Genomic DNA, 25911 nt, shown 5'->3' with positions numbered 1-25911 from the left:
TGAAACCCAGATGACTGAGACCAGTGGGGTCAGCTTGGGCAACATCTGTGAGCTCTAGAAACTGGTCTGTGTCCTTTCTGTTTCTCCCCTTGCCTCCAAGTTTCTCAGCTAGAAAACATCCTCATGCCACCTTCTGCCTGCAGCCTGGGTACCCTGCTTTGGACCAATTCTGTAGATATCATTTGGCTTTCCAAGCATTCAGCGGTAAAAATCCACCTTCAATGCAGGAGATGTGAGTTCAATCCCTGGATCAGGAAGATCCCTTGGAGAAGGAAATGGCAATCCACTCCAGTACTATTGCCTGGAAAATCCCATGGAGAGAGGAGCCTGGTAGGCTACATGTAGTCCATGGGGTCGCAAAGAGTAGGACACGACTGAGCGACTTCAATTCACTTCACTTCACTTCAATCAAACCTTATCGCAGAGCTCCACCCACTGCCAGACAAACTGATAGGTAATCTCATAAATCTCGTTCTGGGGCTCCAGCCTTTCCTAGAAGATAGTTTCTCCCCTGGTGTCAAAAGGAAACACCTATAGCTCCAATTCCCCAAACAGAGCTGGGTGATCACTGATGTATGTTTCAGATGGAAGAGGAAGGCAGCCAATGGAACATCATTTTAGGAAGGCAGGGCTTTGGGGCCCAAATCAGGTGGTACCCATTCCTCCATCCATCCCTAGAGAGGCTCAGAGGACTCTCATCTTATAAGGGCAGATTCAGTTCCCATGCCCAGCCATTACCATTTGGTCCTTACTTAGCTTCCAAGGTGAGCAGAAACCAGTGCATCTGACAGTTATAGTCCAGTAGAATGGAAACACAGAAATGGACAATAAACCAGGACTTCCCTGGTGGTCCAGTGGTTAAGACTCCCCACTTCTAATGCAGGGGGCGCTGGTTTGATCCCTGGTTGGGGAACTAAGATCCCACAAGCCACATGGTGCAGCCCCATAATAAAATAAATAAATAAATAAAATGGACAGTAAACCATGGCTCTTCTCCATTAGTTGGCACTTTTACAATGAACCATTAATTTTTATTCAGTCACTATTTCACGAATTCATCTGCAGAAATCACATTAGAGCTGTAATCTGGCCCAGGGTGTGAAGACGTAGAACTTTGGGAGAGGAAGAAATTCTGGAAGCTCACAAAGGAAGCCTGAGACCTACGAAATTTATTTAAGCCCCTCCAAGCCTCCTCCACCCGGGCTTCCCAGGTGGCTCAGTGGTACAGAACCTGCCTGCCAATGCAAGAGACGAAGGAGACTTGGGTTTGATCCCTGAATGGGGAAGACCCCCTGGAGAAGGGAATGGCAACCCACTCCAGTATTCTTGCCTGGAAAATCCCATGGACAGAAGAGCCTGGCGGGCTCCAATCCATGGGTCACAAACAGCTGGACGTGACCAAGCACAAACACATACAGACCTTAACAGGAGTGATCTGGCTATATGTGCTAACCTATAAAGATGCTTATCACCTAGAAGCCTCCTCCAGCGTTTCAGCATAAGGCAAAGCACGGGAGGTATAGCCCTGAGGAAGTGGTGTCCTTCATAGCAACCATGCCCGATACATTAAGCAAATGTTCATTAAGCTTCCTTCTTGTGCCAGGTGGAGCTTTAAGAGCTGGAAAGAGTCATAACCTGGACAGAGGGAATTCCTGTTCTCATAGCCTTACATTCTAGTGGGAAGTGGGAGACAGTAAATGAATAAAGAAACAGGAAAATTTCAGACAGTCCTGTATGCCACAAAAATAAAACCAAATCATGTGATGGAAGAGAGAGGGGTTCTTTTACATGGTGGGATTAATTCTTAGGACAACACTGAGTATTTCAATAAAGACTTGAATGGAAAAAAAAAAGGCCTAAAAACTGGAATTTTACATGGAGGCATTCTGGAACATACCTGACTTTGGTGGTTAAATTCGATAACTTTTAGAGACAAAAAAGCCCAGTGCAAGCCATTCTTCACACTCAGGAGGCGTCAGATGACTCTTCCGTTGTTAGCTTCCACCCCTCATAAATATGCCACTTCCACCACCAGAATCCATCTCACCTTTAAAATGCCAGCTCTGTTTCCACTACATGTCTACCTTTATTGCTATTCCACATTTTCACTTGAAAGATCTGAATGGCCAGGAAATAGCCAGTGATGACAACTCAGAGAGGTCCTACACTTAATTATGACAAAATGTGTAAATTGAAAAGGAACTCTTTAACGCAAAATTTTAAAAAAGAGAAAGGGTGACAGACTGGTCCACCGAGCACTTTAAAATATCTTAATCTTTTCAAATAGCCCAGAGAAGCTTTTTACCCTTGTCAATATGTAAATTTAGGTTTCAAGAACTAAGGATAATCATTGGGACAATCCGCACAGGGCAGCTGACATTCAACAGCAATACATTATTTTCTGTGTGACTGAAACTTAAATTATCTTCTGTCCACTGACTTTATAAACTTATTAAAGCAGATAATGATACTTCAAGCTGTGAACTGAAGGACTCTAGTGAGGATGAATCTGTTTGTCTTATCTTTCCTCTTTCATCTGTTCTTTTTTTTTTTTTCATTCACTTGTTAAGTTGCTCTGGACCTTCGTTGCTATGCGTGCTTTTCTCCAGCTGCAGGCAGCTGGGGCTGCTCCTCACTGTGGTGCACGGGCTTCTTGTTGCAGCAGCCTTTCTGGTTGCAGAGCACAGGGTCTAGGCACATGAGCTTCAGTAGTGGCGGCTCCCGGCTATAGCGCAGAGGCTCAGTAATTTTGGCACACGGGCTTAGTTGCTCCTCAGTGTGTGGAATCTTCTCAGACCAGGGATCAAACCCATGTCTGCTACATGGTGGATTCTTATCCACTGTGCCACCAGTGAAGTCCTATTTTTTTCACTTTTTTGAAAAGAGTATGCTTCATGTGGGCCAAGAAAATTCAATTTATAAGTTAGGGTATCTTTTCTTTTTAAACCTTAGTAAATTTCTTGTAAACTTTCCAAATTTTAGTATATAATACAAGTAACCAGAGTTCACAGCCTACAATAAATACCTCTTTTCTACTTTATTATTTCTCAGTAACCCCCTCAAACATACCCAGCCCTCAGTGGTTTGGTCTCTTAAGGGGCAGAATTGCCTTTTTCAAAAAGTGACCAAAGAACCAGCTTATGCAAACCATCCCCTGGATGTCTGTGACCATGCAGATTCCAGGCTCTACCATGGGTCAAAAAAATTAGATTTGGGTCCTGAAATCTGTGTTAAACCAGCACCTTGCATGCGTACTAAGTTGCTTCAGTCATGTCCAACTTTTTGCGACGCTATGGACTATAGCCTGCCAAGTTCCTCTAGCCATGGGATTTTCAGGCAAAAATACTGGCATGCATTGCTATGCCTTTCTCCAGGGGATCTTCCTGACCCAGGGATCGAACCTCTGTCTCTTATGTCTTCTGCATTGGCAGGTGGGTTCTTTACCACTAGCACCACCTGGAAAACCTTGGAAAACCCAGCACCTTAGGTACTTTGCATGCAATTGAAAATCCAAATACTGGAGCATAAGATGAGTTTTGTATTCTATCTTGAGCCTGGCATGTCCCTCAGTTCATGATTTCAGAGCCAGGAAAAGCAGGGTTTTTTAAACACACACACACACAAAGACAGGACCACAGATTGCCAAGTGCTTTCACATACAACACTCTATTTGATCCTCACAACCACCCTCAAAGGAGGCAAAAGAGATCTTATGATTTTTGTTAAAAGATAAGAGAACTAAGGTTCAGAGGAAAAAATAAATGATATGCCCATGGCATATCATTGGTAAGAGACAGACTGAGGGCTAGATTCCAGGTCTTCCACAGAGCCCTGTGCCTTCCCCACCCACTCCAAACATGAAGTTCAAGGGACAGCTCACAGCTAGTGCTACGTGGGAAGGGGTTATGTTCATGGTTGTGAACTGCTGCTGCTGCCCAGCCAGGCCTATCAGCTGGCCATGAGAGCTTTTCAGGGACAACACATGGTTGCTACTGCAGACCGAACTGTGTTCCTCCAAAATTCATCCAGTAAGGCCCTAACCTCCAGTATTTGGAGATGGAGTCTGTGAGAGGTAATCAGGTTTAGATGGGATCGTGAGGATGGGGTCCTCGGGATGAGATTAGTGCCCTTGTAAGAGAAGACATCACAGAGTTTGCTCTCTCATTCTCTCTACCATATGAGGGCTCAGTGAGAAGGTGACATTTTTTCTTAGCCAGAAAGAGAGCTCTCATTAGACAGAATACAACCATGCTGGAACTCTGACCTCAGACTTCCAGCTTCCAGAACCCTAAGGAAATAAATTTCTGTTGTTTAAGTTACACTGTCTACAAAATTTTGTTATGGCATCCCTAGCTGACTAAGACAGTCCTTGTTTCTTAGATATTTTTGGTACTTTAAAAGTGTTTTGGCATTCAATCACCTAGGTCGTATGTTCCACTGTGTGGTCCTAAGTAATTATGATGTCTCTCCAGGTTTCCATGGAAACAGTGTCTCCTCTGAACATTTCTGTCAGGATGGAGTAGGAACAAGAAAGTATTCAAGAAGTGAAATAACTTGTTTCAGAAAGGACAGAACCTGTAGAAGATGGGCTTTGAGTCACAGGTGGCAGATTTAAAGTACCCTGAAGCAATTCTCTCTGTTTAAGCTATACAAGAACATGCACCCCTATAAACACCCTTTCTCCAGAAAACAGGGCAAGAACTAATATCAAATAATTGCAACTATCATGTACCAGTATCTCTCCCATGCCTGATCCTGTATTTTACTGTGTGGTGATGTTTAGTTGTAAGAACAACATGGCCAGGTGCGGAATGTTCACTTAACAACAAGAGAAATCAAGTTTCAAAGTTACAAACCTTGCCTGCATTCACAGAGCTATTCTTGCAGAGCTAGACTCTGAACCTAAATTCTCTCTGAGCCTGTCTTTAACATTGTGCATTGACCCTTCAGAACACCAACAAAAATTCTTCAATGGCAGGAGCTATAATGAAGAAATACATCAGAAATAAGTTTGAAGGTGGATGGAGGAGCCTGGTAGGCTACAGTCCATGGGGTGGCAAAGAGTCAGACACAACTGAGCACCTTCACTTTCAGTTTTCACTTTCATGCACTGGAGAAGGAAATGGCAACCCACTCCAGTGTTCTTGCCTGGAGAATCCTAGGGACAGAGGAGCCTGGTAGGCTGCCATCTATGGGGTCGCACAGACTCGGTCACGACTGAAGTGACTTAGGGGTAGCAGCAGCAGCCTTCCTATTTGGCATTGAATCAATCTCTAATAAAACTATTTTTATGCCATCAATAGCACTGGGAGAAGAGGCTGTGATGGTATCAGAAACAAGAGCTACTTAATGTAGACTGTACATTACACACTGTTACAAGAACAAAACTAGTTAGCATCAATGGTGCGACTTGGTACATTTCCCTGCCTGTCCTACCAGGAAGACAGGCAGCATTTCTACAAGAGAATTTGTGCCAACTGACTAAAATTAGATCGTCCACATTTATGCTTTGAGTTGGTGTCATTATCTCAGTGGCAGTGTGGGAGTTTAAACCCATAATCTCTGTGTATTTAGAACGGATAAGACCTGATTTGCATAACTGCAAGAGCTCAAGAAACCACTTTGCCACATTACTTCATTCTGGTGATGAATTTTCAACGTGGACTGTTCAGAATTCCTCGGGAGAGGAAAGGAACTCTACTAAATAAAAGACTGATATACCAACTGACAGCAACTAGCAAGTCCAGCGTTGAATGACATCAGGGTTACAATGCGATTCTACCAAATGTGTGGATATGGGTTTCAGGAATCCCAGAATGGCTAAGACAGCCCAAAGTGGGATGAAGTTTACTGCTGACAGCATGCTGACACTGAGGCAGTACGTCTCACCAGTTGGGCACACTCCACACTCCATAGATGGCCAGATCTTAATACAGAGCAAAGGGATTTTATTTTCACATTTTTTTTTTCTCTTAAGTCAAATGCTGCAGAAACATAGGGCAAATGAGAAACATTTTTTATAACCACGTTACACAAAGCATCATAACCTGTCAGTGACTCAACCACATATTGGATAACAGTGTGAAAGGTATTTAAAACTTTTTCTTGAGGAATATAAATTCATATTCATCACAGGCACAGTAGCATATTTCTTAGGAATTTGCAGAGGCCAAATGTGATAGCCCATTTTTTTTTTTAGCCTGTTATGACTGAATTCAGCTGCAAGATAATTGCCTATTCATAATCCACTATTTTTACTTTAATTTCAGTTTATCTTTCTAAATTCAGATTCACTCTGTCTGGTCATAGTGTAGAAAACATTTTAATATTACAGTGGGACAGAAACAAATTAGTCCATATGTAGCTATGGAGAAGTTTTTGATCCACTATCATTTAGTTGCCTGTTATTCTATAATCCTGTGTGTGTGTGTGCACGTGTGCACACGTGTATGAATAAAATGACATTCACTTTATAGAGATACTATTTCAACAGGGAACCATAACCTCTAACAACACCATTATGTTTAATTTTCCAAAATAGTGTTAAAACATAGAGAATCTAACTCTGCACTCTACCTAAAAGAATATTCCAGCTTTTCTCACACTGCACTTTATTAAAAAAAAAAATAATTCTTAGGTAAGTTAAAACTTGAAAATGCCAACGAGTTCTAAGGACCAAAATAATCCACGCCTCGGGAAAAATCAATGATTTCATCCAGCAGTATTCAGACATCCATTCTACTTCCACAAAACCCAAGGCAACTGCTTCTATTTATCTTGTTCTAGACTTTGACCCTGACATCTGGCTGCCAGGCGCTGCCTGGTTCAATGTGTCAAGCTTCACTAAGAAGATTTGAATTAGAACTAGATTTTCAGAGGAGCATGTTTCAAACCCCTATAGTACATTTCATGAAATAATTTGCTTAAAAGAGATGGAAAACTTCAGGGAGGAAGAAATGGGAGCAAAATTTAATCAGTTGGAAATGACAAAGAATTGGATGTGATAACATCTTCTAAAAATTCATCAGCAAGTCTTCAACGAAGTTTTTTTTCCCTGTGTTTTCAAGATGATGTTGTCCACGTTTACATTTACCAAAAGGTCAGTAGAGTGAATTGTGAGTTATTCTTCACCCAGAATGGCTGAATCCTTCAGTCTCAGAACAATAAGGAACTTTATATATGCTAGCAAATTAAGTCTGGACAGGCCAACAGTCAGTCAGGTTTTCTGTGTGAATACTTAGGGTTGTTGGAACAGCTATGTACTGAGAAAAGTCACAGAATATATTGATGATGAGTTTTAAGTAAAACATGGGACTGATAATAACATTGCTTTGGGTATATGAGAGTTCCTGACATTCAGATAGTATCTTTTAAGTTTATAAGCTCCATTTCATTTGAACTCAATAATAGGTGAGCTGGTGTTATTTTTTTCTACTTTAAATTATAGTTAATGTTTAGTAAGTTTTTAAACATGTTACAGGCACATTTATTAATTAGTTTGCTAATTAATTAGTATCATTTAATCCTTATCACAATCCAATCGCCCCCATTTGCAAATGAAAAAAGAGCGGATCGGAAAAGATCAATGGATTTCTCAAAGTCTGGCAGTAATGGATTTCTCAAAGTCTGGCCACCTAGGATATTAAGTCCAACTGGAGTGAGCTGAGGCCTAATATTTTCTACTCTAGTACATAACAAGTACAAAGCAAAAAGTTAAAATTGAAAGAACCATACTATGATCTTCAGGTGTTACGAAATGAAAGGTTCATTGCAATGAAAGCTGTCCCTTCCACTGTCACTTGCAAAGAGCCAGTTGCAAAGCAGAAGTCTTCACAACCTGATTTCATCCATTCATGTTGCCAAATGAGTCATGTGTGATTCATAAGGCAAGGGAGCCCTTCTCATAACAGGAAGTATAGATTATTAAAAGAGTATATATTGCATAAAATAAGTATTACCTATGACTAAATGTTGATAGATTCAGGTATGGGACTTCAATATGCCAGAGTCTCCAAAACCCAAGAGTTGCAAGCTTGAAAGTGGTGAGCCCAGCCCTAATCCCAGGGTAGTCTATGTGTGTGTGTGTGTGTGTGTGTGTGTGCATGCGTGCTCGGTCGCTCAGTCACGTCCCACTCTTTACAACCCATGGACTGTAGCTCACAAGGCTCCTATGTCCGTGGAATTTTCCAGGCAAGAATACTGGAGCAGGTTGCCATTTCTGACACCAAGGCTCTTCCCAACTCAGGGATCAAACCCACATCTTTTGTATTGTCAGGTGGCTTCTTTACCATTGTGCCACTCGGGAAGTCTTTGGAAACAAGAGTAACCCCATCCATATTAAAAAAGATTTCCTTATGTTGGTTACCTCTGTAAGTGTATTGGCAAAATTAATACTGCTATCTATTTTGGAATAGCAGTCAAATCTGAAAATGATGTTTTAATAGCAAGCATATGCCTAATTGTCAGAAACTTATAAGAAAATACTAACAACATTCTGAGAGATAAAATATGGTCTCAGTTTTAGGATTTATAGCACATGCTTTCTCTTTATTCAGTGCTCCATACTCCCTACAAAATGACAGATACACGATTTTACAGTAATCTCAACATACACACCTTGATTCTTTGAGCAAATCTACTGTTAATCAGTACCAGTGACGAAAGCGATGTTCTAAAGGTGGTTTCTTAAATCCAAGGCAGTCTGTCATTACCAATTTGAGACAAAACCATTTTCCTTACAAATCTGATCTCACTGGATTTGGCCTAAGTCACCCAGTTATCCTCTCATGACCCAAGCTGTCAGTCTTATTTTTGTATGTTTTAAATTACCAAAATCCTGTGTTATGTAAACCATTTGTCTTATGAATTTACCCAATCTAATTGCTGACTTGTCTTCATTTTCCTTTTGGAATGATTTTATTTTTAATTTAATGATGTCTTAATCCTTTACCTTCATTTTAAAAGGAGCTAATAATAGACTTAGATCATATGATTGGTTCTGAGGACTGATGAGTTAATATACTTGTAAAGTGCTTAGAACCATGCCTGGTATATAGGAAGTGCTGTATAGTTTTTTGTTATTATTAATGTTATTATTAACTTTCCAACATCTGTTGGATCACAGAAAAAACAAGAGAATTACAGAAAAATATCTACTTCTGCTTCATTGACTATGCGAAAGCCTTTGACTGCATGGGTCATGACAAACTGTGGAAAATTCTTAAAGAGATGGGAATACCAGACCACCTTACCTGCCTCCTTCAAAACCTGTATGCAGGTCAAGAAGCAATAGTTAGAACCAGGCATGGAGCAATGGATTGGTTCCAAATCGGCAAAGGAGTATGTCAAGACTGTATATTATCACCCTGTTTGTTTAATTTATATGCAGAGTACATCATGTGAAATGCTAGGCTGGATGAAGCACAAACTGGAATCAAGATTACAGGGAGAAATATCAATAACCGCAGATATACAGACGATACCACTCTTATGGCAGAAAGCAAAGAGGAAGTAAAGAGCCTTTTGATGAAAGTGAAAGAGGAGAGTGAAAAAGTTGGCTTAAAACTCAGCATTCAGAAAACGAACATCATGGCATCTGGTCCCATCACTTTATGGAAAATAGATGGGGAAACCATGGAAACAGTGACAGACTTTATTTTCTTGGGCTCTAAGATAACTGCAGATGGTGACTGCAGCCATGATATTAAAAGACAGTTCCTCCTTGGAAGAAAAGCTATGACCAACCTAGAAAGCATATTAAAAAGTCGAGACATTACTTTGCTAACAAAGATCTGTATAGTAAAAGCTACAATTTTTCCAGTAGTCATGTAGGAATGTGAGAGTTGGACTATAAAAAAAGGTGAGTGCTGAAGAATTGATGCTTTTGAACTGTGGTGCTGGAGAAGACTCCTGAGAGTCCCCTGGGGTGCAACGAGATCAAACCAGTCAAACCTAAAAGAAATCAGTCCTAAATAGTCTTTGGAAGGACTGATGCTGAAGCTCCAATACTTTGGCCACCTGATGTAAAGAACTGACTCATTAGAAAAGTCCCTGATGCTGGGAAAGATTGAAGGCAGGAGGAGAAGGGGATGGCAGAGGATGAGATGGTTAGATGGCATCACCAACTCGATGGACATGTGCTTGAGCAAGCTCCAGGAGTTGGTGATGGACTGGTAAGCCTGGCATGCTGCAGTTCATGAGGTCACAGAGAGCTGGCATGACTGAGCAACTAAACTGAACTGAATGTTATTATTAGGCTTCTCCAGTATCTCAGATGGTAAAGAATCTGCCTATAATGCAGGAGACACTGGTTTGATCCCTGGGTCGGGAAGGTCTCCTGGAGGAGAGCATGACTACCCACTCCAGTATCCTTGCCTGGAGAATTCCATGGACAGAGGAGCCTGGTGGGCTACAGTCCATGGGGTAGCAGAGTTGGACACAGAAGTGTTATTGTTACCACAATTGCAATAAGAGATCACACCTCTGTTCTTTTGCTAGGTATGATTTGTTTTGAAAATTTTAGGAAGAGACAAATCAATTCATGTCTAGGCTTTTAAAAACAATGCTTGGTAAACACAAACAAGAAAAAATATGAAATGAATCTTCATAGCATCATCAATTAAATAGTTAAAAGTCAAGATTTTATATCAAACTTTGTTCATAGCTTGGAGCCAGTTTGCCAGCACACCAGTTAGAAGATGAGATCTCACCAATTTAAGCAGGAAGACTGGACTGTTAAACCCTTGAAGCTAAGGTGATCATATTTCAGTACAGCATATACTGTTCAAGAGGTGATTTGAAGTGCTTTAAGAGTCATCTTCTCTTCTCTTCCCTCCAACAATTCCCTGCTCTGATTGCTTCCTCTTCATTGAGGTGTAGATTTTTCCCTGTTGTCTTATAGGAACTCTGTGAATAGAAAGATCACCAAATTCTTTTTTTTTTTTTTTAGGTATAATTAATCTATTGTATTTTAACAGAGCAAGAAAAAACTATTTTAGGTTTTTAGGCTTCTTTATATAGGAAAAAGGAAGCTGTCCAGGACTGCAAACTGTGGACCTATTCCATGTAGACTGCAGCCCCTGGATCACAGAGTTCTGGGTGAATGGTGCCCTGAATATAATGAGGCAACACTGGATATGTCTAGATGACAATGTTTTATTCCATTGCAGACTGTAATGAAAAGTGATGAAGATAAATGCTCACTTGTGCATGATACTTGATGGTCTACGATATTTTACAGATTTTCCAAGAACTGCAAGTAAAATTATACTAAACTGAGCCTAACTGGCATTGTAGTGTAAATATTAAATATTTCTTTCTTGCTCTTTTTTGCCTGATACCAGATTTTATAGTATGATTCTGATTTTATCTGTGTCTGGTGGCTCAGATGGCAAAGAATTTGCCTGCAATGCAGAAGACCTGGGTTCAGTCCCTGGATTGGGAAGATCCCCTGGAGGAGGGCATGGCTGCCTACTCCAGTATTCTTGCCTGGAGAATTTCATGGACAGAGGAGCCTGGCAGGCTACAGTCCATGAGGTCGCAAAGTCGGACACAACTGAGCAACTAACACTTTCACTTTTCACTGTAGCTTATGTTCAAGCACACGTAAAAAGGCTGAGGAAAACACATTAATAACATTTATTGTAGGTAAACTGTTGTACTTAATGGGAAAAACAAATAAACAAATAAGATTACAAACCCTGATGTTGACATCTATTATGCTACATGTTTTACTCTTTTTTTGTTTATTGAAGTATAGTTGATTTGCAATACTGTGTTAATTTTGTGTGTGCACCAAAGTGACAGTTATACATTGGGTTGGCCAATAAGGTCATTCAGATTTTTCCATAAGATTCAATGGAAAAACCCAATGAACTTTTTGGCCAACTCAATATATATGTATAAATATCTATTTGTTTTCAGATTCTTTTCCCTTATAGGTTATTATAAAATATCAGGTATAGTTCCCTGTGCTATAAGGCACATTATATATATAGTAGTGTGTTTACATTAATCCAAAACTCTTATGCTACATTTTTGAATTAGAAGGAATAAAGTTGTTTGTTTTTTTTTTTTTTTTTGTAGAGGGCAAATGTAACATAGTTTATAAAGAAACTTCTTGGAAAAGTATTAGCTGAAATTTTATAAATCAAATTAACTGAAAAATACTCTCAGAGAGTTTATTATTTTTCAGCATTACTTTTTAAAACGACTTTTAAAAGCAAATAATTATCACCTAATACCATGTTATCATATGTGTGTATGCACTTGTGCATATGTGTGAGAGGGAGAGAGAGTGTGTGTATGGGTATGTGTAGGACTTACTTGGCCTAAAAACCACAGACCCAGCTTACAGCTTTGATTCTTTCACCAACTAGCCATGTGATCCTGAATAACTTTTCTTAAATATTTTTGGATTCAGTTTCCTCATCTGTAAAATTAAAGGGGTTTTCAACCATAAACTCCAAGATTTCTCTTCATTCTAATACTCCATGAAACAATTCACCTAACTTCCCACCATAACTCTCAAGCTTAAAGTTATATACCCATTGTAGAAAATTACTTATTTTATGTAATTGAACCAAATCATGAATGGCTACAGAAAATCAATTGTTTGTACATTTTGCTCCTCCTTATAACCATCCTCTGGCAATCTCTGAATGACTGGCATCTTATGATAACTGTAAGTTTGATGGGCCTGGTCATGAAGCTCAGAGTAGGTTCCTGGCTTTGAGATAATATATCTGCATAGCGGTGTCTAGCATCCAGCCCCTTGACTTGTGTCTCATCCTTTCCTTTTCCAAACAAGATCTCCTCTAATCTTCTGAGGGAACACACTCCAACTGTCATTTTCTGTTAGTCTCCTTTGCTGTCTTCTTTGATCCGCTCAGCTTCTCAAAGTTAGCAGTGCCCTCGGGGTATTTCCTGGGCTCCCTTCTTCCTGCCTACACAGACATATTCCAGCTGCTAGGCTGACACCAGCAAGCATCTCTAACTCACATCCTCTGCTTCTCCATCTCCAGCTCCACTGCTCTCATCCAAGGCCTGAGCACGGCTCACTTACCTATGTCACAGCCTCCCAACATTCTCTCTGCTTCTCCTCTTGCCTTCCTAAAGTCTACTTTCCACCAGCAGCCAGAGTGATGTATTAGAAGTTTGAATCAGATCTCATCACATCCCTGCTTTAACACCATCTAATGTCTACCCGCTACAGTCAAAACCAAGTCCAGTCAAGTCATTGGCTGACTGCTCTGTGTTATCTGGTCTCCTCCCACTTCTCTGATCATTCTCATTTCCCCATCCAGGTCACCCTTGTCTCTACCAGGAATGGCTACCCCCCACTGAGCCTTCTTTTCACTTAAGCCTTTGCAATCATACAATTTGTAAAACAGATTATTTCATTTTATACTTCTTTGGTACTACTTGATCAATTTGTAAATTTACTTCAAGTCCTCTGCCTTTTTTCAATTGTTAGGTTAGTGTTCCTCTTGTTATTCTGAAATACTAGGGATATGACATCTTTATAGTTTCTGTTGGAAAGCTAGTCTTAAAAATTATGATTTTTATATTCCTATAAAAATAAATTTGACTTAATTACTGCTTTATCTATAATTTTATGCTCACCTGCCATCATTTACAACTTTATTGAGACACACATCTTGACAGAGACAAGTTGAAAGTGGAGAAAAGATTCATTTGGAACATTTCTTTCCAATGAAATTGGTCTGCAAGTAAATTAATTTGTATGACATAAGAGGCTTCCCCACAATCTTTCTGAAGCAGTTTTCAAAGCATTAAAAACACTCCACTTAATACACCTCTCACAGTGTATGCATATAACATCTAACTGGTGACAGACATTTCTTTCCTTAGTAACAACTTAGAAAGCTGTTCTAATAGGCCCACATGGCTCACTTGAAGTAATTATTCCCTTTTTCTCCCATGAAAATTCTTTAAGGCCACGTGATGAGTTTCCCCATAGCTAAAAAAAAGTCTTCATGTTTCAGATTTGTACTAGTGACACAAATGGGCCCAAAGAACAAAACCAAAAGCTGTCACCACCACAAAAGCCCGAATGATGTCTTGTGTGGAGCCCCAGTGCAGCTGAGACACCAGCCAGCTGCCTAGGAATGAGATGACCCTGTGGGCACTGCCATTACCGTGACATCCCAGCTGTGCTGTGTCAGGCTTGCTAACAAGCGCAGCAGCAATGCGATGGGGTGTTGCCTTTCTTCCTGACATTCCCCCTAAGCGACTTTTTACAGTCTCCTTCTATTAACCTCATCTCCCAGCCTTGCGCTGCAAGTCCTTTCTTATTGCGAATTTGAGAGGCACACAGCACGGCGAACCCCACTTAGGCTGATTGGCTGTCTCCACAGTGACAGCACAACAGGAGCCAAATAAAATATTCTAAGCAAGACTTACTGCTAAAGTCATGAGAACAAGAGAAAACCAACTTGTCATCAAGATGCAGTCACAGAAAGCTTATCAAGAATGTTGGAAACCATTTTCTCTTCCTTCACAGAACACAGGAAAAGGTGTGATTGATGGCTAGTTCATAAAATCATGAAAGATACACTCTTAAAAAAAAAATCATGTTCTTTCCTCAGCATTCTAATTCCTGATGGCAATGACCTTTGGAATTTAAGTGAAAGGACACAAAATTCAAAACTATAAAAATGATCTGGGGAAAAATACAGAATTGCCAAAAATGTTCACTTAAACAGGTACTGAGGGATTAATTAATACATCTAATTGAAAGGCATTTCTCAGCAATTAAAGTGTTCATGGTTCTTTGCTAGGTGATTTTGGGGAAAAGTATATAGCTTTCATTATTTGAGGACCTTTTATATGTAAGACATATAGTAATTCTTATTCCTACAACCCAGCAAAATTGGTATCATTTGTCTCATTTTACTGATGAGGAGACTGAGGCTCAAAAATAACACGGAGGCTCTTAAATGTACCTGCTAAGTCAATTCAGTTGTGTTTGACTCTTTGTGACCCTATGGACTGTAGCCCATCAGCCTTCTCTGTCCATGGGATTCTCCAGGCAAGAATACTGGAGTGGGTTGCCATGCCCTCCTCCAGGGGTCTTCTAACCCAGGGATCAAACCTGCATCTCTTCTTTTGCCTTGGCAGGTGGGTTCTTTACCACTGGGATACCACATCCTGAAGTTGAACTCAGGGCTTTTGTTTTTCTTGCCATTGACTCCTTCTGCCATATCACACTGTTTCTCAAAATAATAAGGTATAAAAATCAAACAACATGCTCTCTATCCTAATGGAAGACATACACAGACACATTAAAAATAGATTGGAGACTACCTCTTGACTTAATTCACACAAAAACCCTATTAAAAATCACTATTAAGATCATCTTAGAGGTGAAGAAACTGAGGTACAGAGAGAGAATTCATAACTTGCTCAAGGGCCTATAGGTATTCATATCCTAGGGCAGCTCTAACAAAGTATTGCAAACCAGGTGGCTTAAAACAACAAATATCTATTCTCTCCCAGTTCTGGAGGCTGTTAAGCCTAAAATCAAGGTGCCAGTGGGGCCAAATTCTAGGGGAGAAGCTATTTCATGTCTTTCTCCTATCTTTTCCTATGCTGCAACGATCTTTGTGTAGCTTGCGCTACAATTCTTGTGTAGACACATGACTCCAGTCTCTGCCGCCACGGTCACATGGGGCTCTCCCCACGTCTTTTCACATCATCTTCCTTTCCTGTCTGTCTCTGTGTCTCCTCTTCTTATACGGACACCAGTCATACTGAATGAAGGGCCACCTTACTCCATATTGAACTTAGCTAATTACATCTGCAGTGATCCTATGTCTAAATAAGGTCATCTGAGGTTGCAAAAGCAGGTGAATTTCCAGAGGTCGCTATTCAGCCTAGTACAGCTGTAAGCTGTGAAACCAGGAGTCCCTCTGGCTCAGAGTCCGTGCTTGTGAACACCATGCTCTGACACCTCTCCAAAACATCAGAAATGACCATCAGCAAAGCATGACCCACTCCTGCACTGGTGGCATAAGCGCATGAGATTGTGTGGCAGGTGACATGTGAATGGAACCTTGAAAGATGAATAAGACATCCACTTTCAGTAAAGAGATATGGAGGTGATGGATAATATCTAAGAGGAGGGACTTGCTTTATAGTCCAGTGGCCAAGACTCTGTGCCCCCGGTGTAGGGGACATGGGTTCCATCTCTGGTTGGGAGTCCATCCCTCGATCTGACATGTCACAACGAAAGATCCTGAATGCCACAATGAAGATCAAAGATCCTGCATATCACAGCTAAGACCCAGCAGAACCAAATAAATAAATGAAAATATTTTTAAAATATTCGAGGAGAGAACTGCTAAGTAAGGGGCATGACTGGGCAGGGGTATGCTGTGTTTGAGACAGCATGGCCAGAGCACAGTGGGACACAGTGAGTGGTACAGGGGTGGGGCAGTGTTGGGAAAGAAAGAGGGGATACTGTGGCTGAAAAGAAGACTGAGGAAAAATGACGGAGGACCTCATGTATCAGGCTAAGGCATTTGGACTCTGCCTTAGAGACCACTTGAAGCCGTTAATGAGAAGTGACGCATCACACATAAGCCTTAATACAGCATATCCCCTACATACCAAACTTCAAGTTGCTAACTTTCAAAGATGTGAACGTGCCCCTATATGCCAGCTGTTCTACTGTCCTGTTGCACTTTTCACAGTACTGTACTACAAGATCAAAATGTTTACTTTTCATGTTCTTTATGTATTATTTGTGTAGGATGTATTTTAAACCTATCACAGTACAGTACTATACAGCCGATTGTACTTGTTGGGTACCTGAGGGAGGGAGGTAGGAGGGGGGTTCAGGATTGGGAACACGTGTATACCCGTGGCAGATTCATGTTGATGTATGGCAAAACCAATACAATACAATATTGTAAAGTAATTAGCCTCCAATTAAAATAAATAAATTTAAATTAAAAAAAAAAAACAAATTGAACTTATGAACACACTCTCAGAACAGAACTTGTTTGTATGTAGGGGATTTACTATATAATTATTTGGGAATACTATTTAGGAGGCTATATAGAGATGTTCAGAAGCTAAATGCCAGAGGTAAAACTCCAGAAGATAATGTGTTTGAGTGAAGGGAATAAGAGAAGGCTGGAATATACATTCGGTTTACAGGAGATATGGCCTGATGGCCAATGACTAGTATGGCTTTCTTTGGCATGCTTAATCACAGAGGAAATGAAATTGACTAAATTATCTGTGGCAGATTAAAGATACCCATGAATTCTTTGATACACCTTCCATCTAGAGAAAGACGTCTAGCTTCCAGCTAGAGAAAGCCATGTTCATTCATGCCTCCTTTCTTTGATGTTGGGTGATCTCCACAATGTGCTGGGATTTCTGTGGCTAAGTCATTAGAAGCTTTGAAGTTCCCATCTGGGCTTTTTGGAAGGCTTACTCTGGTACACTGGAACTGCCATATAAAAAGTATGACAGTACTACTGGAGAGATGATGTAGAAAGACTCAAAGATTACACGGAAAAGGAAGGGAGCCTGTACGATTCCAGCCTTCCAGCTGTTCCCATGTAGGTGCCAGGTTTGTGAGCAAAGACCAGTCACAGTTGCCAGCTGAATTTCACCAGCTGACCTCAGTTGATGCCACCTGATATGATGAAGACCTGACAAACCATGCCCTGCCAGCATTCCCAAACCGTGAAGCTGTGAGTCAGAGTGGAATGGTTATTGCTGAATACCACTGCTGTTCAGGATAGTTTGGAAAAGATAACTGGAACCCACCCATAAAATGGGATGGCATGATTCATTTAATCTCTCACACAGATGTTATGTACAGCTAAGTGAACAAATATGAAGACAGGTGACAGAAATCAAAATAATTTGAAATGTACATTCATCCTTTGAGTAAAATTAAGCAGGGCAGCAAATACTCTACTAGTGATTCAGTAGTGGATACCAGCGGAAAAAATTCTACTTATTGTGTTATGCAACTCAAAGGAGGGAAAAGAATGAAAACAAAATTCAGATCACTTCCCCAGATTTAGTTGAGTCCAATCACGACAGACCACTCAGCTACCAAGACTTAAATGCCAAGGTTCATTTTCTCTTAAATTGCTTTAAAAATGGCTAGAGCTGCCTAATATCAGTTATTAGTACAAAGAATAGAGCTTCTAAGCTAAATAGAACATTCTGCATTTCAGGAATGATAACAAAGCTTTACCAGGGCTTCCACCCACACACACAGAATGAACAAAAATAGAGCCTGTCTGGAAAAGTACAAGGCTTCATCTACTGGCTTGTTGACCAAAGTTCAGCTGCAATTCTGTGGACCTAAGCAAGTTAAAATAAACCCACAAATTTGGTAGTGCTTGTGGTAAAGAACCTGCCTGCTAATGCGGGAGATGTAAGAGACACGGGTTTGAATTCCTGGGTCAGGAAGATCCTCTGGATGAGGAAATGGCAGCCCACTCCAGTATTCTTGACTGGAGAATCCCACGGACAGAGGAACCTGGTGGGATATAGCCCATGGGGTTGCAAAGAATCAGACATGACTGAAGTGATTTAGCATGCATGTGGAGCTTTCAGTTCATGACTCCCTTTCCTCATTAGTTGCCTACCAACATCATTTAGGATTGTTACCACTCTCAACAAATTGTTTCTGTGTTAGCATGTCCTATACCAAAGTAGACTTCAAGCTATCCAGGTCAAGAAACCAACATATTTCAGGAGTTAAGATTTGCTTTGTGAGGATAATAGTCATGTTTCCAGTATTTGGTAGCATGCCTGAGTATCTGCCTTCAAACATTTATTAGTGGAAGTTAAGTCATCAATTCAGTTCAGTTCAATTCAGTCGCTCAGTCGTGTCCGACTCTTTGCGACCCCATGAATTATAAGTCAAACTGCTATCTAGCAGTCAGTGTAGGGTTGAGTCTGCAACTCCATATGTAAGTGGTCACATGTTCAGCCTAGAGAAGTTTAATTCATCACCTCAATATCACCATCAAAAAGAAGATAAGAACATTTATAACTGCCAATTCCTACATTTGTTGAAAAGTCCATGCCTCTAAATCTGCCTCCTTTTTCAAATCCACATGGTTCACAATCCTCCCATTGCTCTAAATCACGAGAAAGTGAAAGTCAAGTTGCTCAGTCATGTCCGACTCTTTGTGACCCCATGGACTGTAGCCTACCAGGCTCCTCCCTCCATGGGATTCTCCAGGCAAGAGTACTGGTGTGGGTTGCCATTTCCTTCTCCAGGGGATCTTCCCGACCCAGGGATCGAACCCGGGTCTCCTGCATTCCAGGCAGATGCTTTAACCTCTGAGCCACCAGGGAAGCCCTGGTGAAATAATGAGAGGTAAATGCTAATTGATAGAGGTCTTATAATCATATTTTTTTATACTCTCCACTGGAATGTATATTAACAACTTAATTATCAAAGTTTTATCTCTAGGATCACTTCATGAAAAAGAATGCTGATTAAAGAGAATCCTTTGCTGGCAAAAATAATCCTTTGCTGCCAATGTAATTGACACACATGGTGAAATTCAAGTACATCGATTCCTACTGAGAGATAAAATTATGATTAAGAGAACGTTTAATGAAATGCTCTTAATTTGTCAACTAAAGCATATAAAGGATAATTAATGATATGCTAATACTCTTTCTTTTTATAGGTAGTAATACAATATTAAGACCAAAACACAGGATTTGTTGTAACTAGAATATATGATCTTTATTTCTTTTTTAGTGTTTATGACTTGGAGCCTACTGGCTGGCTCCAGTAGTCTTAAATTAATGATGAATTTTAGAACCTTGGTTTCATGACCTTCATATTCTCATGAGGTCAGAACAATCTTAACCATATCATTCGAGTTGATCCACCCAATAAAGTTTTTCTAACAATGATCTGATGAAGAAAATAGTCTCTCTGTAAGGTATAACTTTAAAGAAGCTGGTGCACTGAGAGGACCCAGAGGGACGGTACAGGGAGGGAGGAGGGAGGGGGGTTCAGGATGGGGAACACGTGTATACCTGTGGCGGATTCCTGTTGATGTATGGCAAAACCAATACAATATTATAAAGTAATTAGCCTCCAATTAAAATAAATTTATATTTTTAAAAAATTAAAAAAAAATAAAGAAGCTAGGACAGATTTAAAGAAAGACTATAAAGCCAACTTCTATATTGCAAGGATATTCTCATTGAGTAGTAGATTTTTGTTTTTAAAAAAAATTTATGAAAATTTTTTTATTGTGCCTTGATGACATATAGATGCTTTAGCTAAAACAAAACAAAAGGAAAAACCCAAACTGTAAGTAGATTCTATACTTGCACGTTTTTCATGCAGTAGCTCGATATCGTTATTTATAAAAAGAAAACATGCCAGCTTCAGACAACATAAAAATGGGAATAAGCTAGATGCATGGCAGCACTCCTGCAACACTGGGGCCAGTAGTACAGGCAATATATCAGCAGAAAATCCTTAGGAGGTAAACCACATGCTGATTCAGGCATCACATTTTGATACCATGTATATGATATTTGGAAAATACCAAAAATTAGGCATAGTGAATAGCAATGGCAACAGCAGATGAGTTCTTTAGCTCAACACGGAAAATATAATACAGTGGGTTGACCAAAAAGGTCATTCAGACTTTTCCCTATGATGGTATGTAGAAACCCGAATGACCTTTTGGCCAACCCAATAAAAAGCTTTATCATGAACCGCTTTCTTATCTTTGCAGAATATATGCAGAACACAAAGCAAAATACCACTGAAAATTCTCTCTGAAATTAGGTAAATGTAAGTTATAAATAGAACATAAGTTCTTGAAAATTCTGGGCTGTCAGCAATGACTGCACCTTCTGTAATAACAAAGATCAATATCTCTTGAATGCTTACAATGTGCCAAGCACCTAAAAGCAATTCTTGCATAATATCTCATTTAAATTTCACAACACTTAAATGAGAGGTTGAAATCATCTCATTTATTAGCTGCAGAGACAAAGGCTGGAGAGTTAAACAACGTGCTGCATCTGTGGAAATTTGGCCCCAGAGCAATTCAATGACTTCTGGTCACAGAAGCTGTAAATGGCAGAGCCAGGATTGGAATTGGGCACCCTAGTGAGATCCTTCTCTTAACAACCATGGTATACTCGATCTCTCTGTATTAGACAGAGCACCTTACTACAAGGAAAGTCTGAGTAAGTCTCCAGGTAATCCATTTTTACTTGCTTTGTATCATTTACAAAAATCATTTATCCACCCTTAACTCCAGTATCTCAGCTGCAGATTGGGTATAATAGCCTTACTTCACAGGGCACTGTGGAGATTACACGAGCATATGTGTAAAGTAACTAAGACAGCACCTAGCACATGAAAGATGTCAAATAATTATTTTCAATTTTCCTTGTGTTTATATTTAGTTTATTCCTTCAAGATGTATGGAACATCTACTTTGGGCAAACACTGTGCCAAATATTAGAGATTCTGTGATGAACAAGGTAAATGTGTTACTCTTGAGGCCGAGTCAGCAAACATTTTCTATAAAAGCCCAGACAGTAATTTTTGCTTGTTTTGTGGGACATAAAAGTATCTATCTCAACTGCTCAGTTGTGCCATTATAGTGTGAAAGGAGCACAGAAATAAGCATGGCTGAGTTCCAATACCATTTTGTTTACAGAAATAGGTGGAAGCTGGATTTGGTCCATGGGCCATCATTGGCCAAGCCCTGCTCAAGACCATACAGGACATACAGGATATGATGGGAACCCAGCATGGCAGGCCACTTAACTCACTCTACGAGTATCAGAGACTTGGGTTAGAATTAAAACATGAGTAGAAATAGCAAGAAGGACCTCAGGAGGAAGAAACCAGAAGGTCCAGAGATAATGATCCATTTGAAGGTGATTATGAGCTAGGGCAGAGTGGGTAGAAATGATGGTGGGCGGGGCAGGCTGGGCCAGCACACAAAAGGCTCTATGAAGGGGTGCAGAGGTGATGCTAATGGGAAGAGGTTGATGTTGCACCTGGACAGTGAGAGAATCAGATTGCAATTACCTGTAAAACGGCAGCACCCTCAGGGGCTGCTGAACTATAAACAATTCCTTCCACTAAATGGTCCCAGGTGGTTGAATCTGTTGTCTTTGGATTAGTTTTTCAGTTTTTCTCTCTTCTGTTGCCAAGTGTTTGTCAACCATCATTTCCAACTAATATCAGTACACTGAGGAAACTTTCTTATAACCTAACTTGCTACTTCCAGTCTGCTATCATATTCAAAACTATTCAAATGCTTTAACTTTAAAAAATAAAAAATAAATAAATAAATTGACTTAACTTTCATAAGTAATCAGGGCAGGGATGGAGGGCTTCTGGATTCTGTTACTGCAACCTGTGTTTCCTTAGTTGGAACTGCTGAGTCAAGCAAAAGTCCCGCCATACTGAGGGCATCTAGCTTGCTGAAATCTGAATAGCTTTTCTACTGACATATTTATCTAGCAATTTTGATCATTACCAAAAGAAAATTCTAGGCCATGCCAACAAAATAAAATACTCTACTTTGTTTCCATAACCATCAAAATCTACCCAAGGTGTCACTTCGGGTATCTCACCAGCTGCAACTCCAAGACTATTAATGACAGACAAAAGCAGTTTAAAATATTTTCTGCCTGATTACATTTGTCAATCTGGAACAGAGAATATGGTGAATGCACATTTGAAAGATGGTGGGTAGTAGGGATAAGGAACCAAATTGCTTTGATTTTGGTTAGAGTTGGATTTTTAACTTTTCAAATTGAAAACATCATAAATTTTTGATAATAAAGAACCTGTTTTATCTTCTTATTTCCACTTCCAAATTCTTTGAAGGTTCTCATAAATATCAATGGAGCTGAGTCATAGGCAATATCAAGATGAGGTATATAACTAGATTATAATTTCCTGCTAGATTCTAAATTCTAAATCTAAGTTCCTAGATTATCTTTCTATCCCCTACAGTATCTAGTATAATACCTTGTTCAATTAATTGCTGTTGAGTAGAGATAAGTAAAACAACCTTCACTGAGACCTAGTGATTAACACAGAGCTTTTCTTTTCTTTTCAATCTGAAAAAATAAAAAGAAGTTTCCATTTGCTTCCTGTGAGTCCAATAAACTGAGCAAAGCCATTTGGCAGACTGTGGCTCATTCAATATTTATGAAATTAACTATAACCTAGCAGATTCAATCATTTTAGATGCCCTAACAATAGTCTTCACAATTGATCACCACATAATCAATTCAACCATGGAAACCAATTATGGCTCCAGATCAAGAAGGGGTTATTGGAAATTCACTGATGTCCTGAAGTGGTCCCTAAGCCCCATGGTTCTACATCTCACATCATCAAGACAAGAAAGTTGTCACAGTATAATCCTGACCTCACATCATTCTCAACTATTTTCCTGGAGTTGCCCAGGAATTTAGAAAAAAAAAAAATAGAGAAAAGGAGAAGTGATCCATTCTTCACCTATCTTTTTTCCTGCTGAACTGAATTTTTAACATCTTTCTCTTTAGTCACTAAGACCCCAGAGCCACTTTCTTTGGCCTTTTCCTTAGCCAAGAAGAAGATCTAATACATTGGTTCTTTCCTAGACCAAAACTAGTTTACACTGAGAACACAAAGAATTTAATGAAACTCTTCTCATAAGTCAAAATACTTCTCTCTACATAGATATTTAGGGCTCAGTGTATCTTTCTAAATGTAAATATTATACAAGCTTTAAAAGATGTCTACAAACAACTATGATTTCTAAATATAGTAGTTGTTATTTTCTAGTTTAAATTATAACCACCAACTATCAAGCATGCCAAATACTCAATGTAATCAAAGAAAACGTCTTTGTATGTTATTTTCTCTTTTGACAATTTTACCAAAAAAAAAAAAGCCTAAAATAAAAGTCTATACATTTCAAAGCAGCTCAGATTTTAAAATCCTTTATTTTTATTTCCTCAGATTCTCTTTACAGATGCTTATACCTGATACTTGCCCTTTTCTTCAGGGGTACAAAACAAAAATAACCTGGATGGGTATTTTAGCTTTAGTATATCGGGTTATGTTAGGCTACGCTGCTATAACAAAAACAAGTGAAAACAAAAACACCAAAATCTCAGATGCTGAATACATAAAAGTCACTCATTTTCATCATGGATTAACATGGACCCTGAGGGGGTGTTCTACTTAACAGGGTCACAGAGAGACCCTGATTGATATAAGACCCATCACAATACACACTTCCATATTCATCAAGACAGGATAAAAAAGGAAACGTGCCAAGTGCATACTGTATCTTTGCCTGTGCAGAAGTGGTACCCACTTCAGTATTCAAATTTCAATGGCCAGTGCAAGTCATATAGCCACGCATCATTTGAAAGAAGTATTTGTAAATAGGCTTAATGACTATCACAATTTTAGGTGCACCGTGAATCTAGAAATGAACCATTTACACTCGATATGTGTATATATGTACATATAAATTAAATATATATACACATTTTGCAATATTAATGTTAGAGAAAAAAGTCATTCTTAAATCCAGCATCAAAGCAAGTTTTCACTCTATTATTAGCTCCATTTTCTCTCTACTGAGCGACTTCACTTTCACTTTTCACTTGCATGCATTGGAGAAGGAAATGGCAACCCATTCCAGTATTCTTGCCTGGAGAATCCCAGGGACAGGGGAGCCTGGTGGGCTGCCGTCTATGGGGTTGCACAGAGTCAGACACAACTGAAGCGACTTAGCAGCAGCAGCAGCAGAAAATCACAAAGTCATTCTTAACCCAGTGTGCATTTTATAATTTCTTTATCATGAAAGAAAAAAAGATGAGTTTGGGGTAAAATTTACAAATCAGAAGGTTCCTATGTATCAGAGCATGAGCAGATGAATAATCCATTGAATCTTTCATTTTGGCTCACTACAACCTAAATATATTCAGTACTTGAGCAGATGGACACAGCATAATTCAATAATAATGTGAATCTCTAAAGCCAAGATGTAAATTTCTTATGCTTTAAGTTTTGAATGTATACTTTGATGTAGCTAAATATTCATTTTAAGAGATTATCTAGTTCTTAGTTACATAAGCTTATGTAAGATTATTCTCAGTGAAACTATTCTTATAATTCAAAAGGCTAACATTATAATAGGAAAAGCTTCACATATAATAATAACCCAAATAATTTTATTTCACCAAGTATCTACTGAATGTCTACTAAGCCCCATGCTACCTGCAAGGGATCCAAAGTCGAATAAAATATGACTCTGATCTTCATAGTCTCAATACACTGAGACTCTGGTCTGATTGCCTTTCAGTGACTTTTTCCATTGTGTGTAAAAATCTTATCTTCCTTGCACCCTCTCCTTAAAATCTTGTGAATTCAGGTCTATGCAAACAGAAAGATTGAGGAGGAGGAGGAATTGGATTGAGAAACAAAAATATAACTCCTAACTTTCCACTGATGACTAAACATATGACAGGATTCTATGGTTTTGCCATTAGGATTTCTAGAATAATTTCTACTTCCATAGTTGGTGACATACTTAATTTCTATTACATTTCCAAGTAAGCTTTGAAAGAAGCTTCTTTTACAGCTCAATTCCAGACTATCAATGTACTGTAAGTTGATGTTTGCAACTGTAAAGAAAATGTTGACTTAAAACCCACTAATATCCTATTGGATGCCCTAAAGCAAACAAATCAGTATCTGGCTATAGAAATCACTGCTTATGTGATTCATTGTATTTGAAGTTACACAGAGCCTTCAACGGAGAAGGCAATGGCACCCCACTCCAGTACTCTTGCCTGGAAAATCCCATGGACGGATGAGCCTGGTAGGCTGCAGTCCAT

At 39.4% G+C, this 25911-nt stretch overlaps 1 protein-coding gene and 1 non-coding gene across 2 annotated transcripts in view; both read right to left on the bottom strand.

The window, feature by feature from the left end:
* The window catches only part of KCNB2 (potassium voltage-gated channel subfamily B member 2), a 465639-nt gene that overhangs the window by 375578 nt on the left and 64150 nt on the right, over nucleotides 1-25911 (bottom strand). The gene's annotated exons all lie outside the window — the stretch shown is intronic.
* Nucleotides 19288-19359, bottom strand: TRNAS-GGA (transfer RNA serine (anticodon GGA)). Its single transcript has one exon. It is a non-coding gene; the product is annotated as a tRNA-Ser (tRNA).

Source organism: Ovis aries, chromosome 9 (genome assembly GCF_016772045.2).
Source record: "Ovis aries strain OAR_USU_Benz2616 breed Rambouillet chromosome 9, ARS-UI_Ramb_v3.0, whole genome shotgun sequence".
In the NCBI taxonomy this organism is placed as follows: domain Eukaryota; kingdom Metazoa; phylum Chordata; class Mammalia; order Artiodactyla; family Bovidae; genus Ovis; species Ovis aries.
Note: the sequence above shows the minus strand (reverse complement) of the source record. Positions and strands in the feature narration are given on the sequence as shown.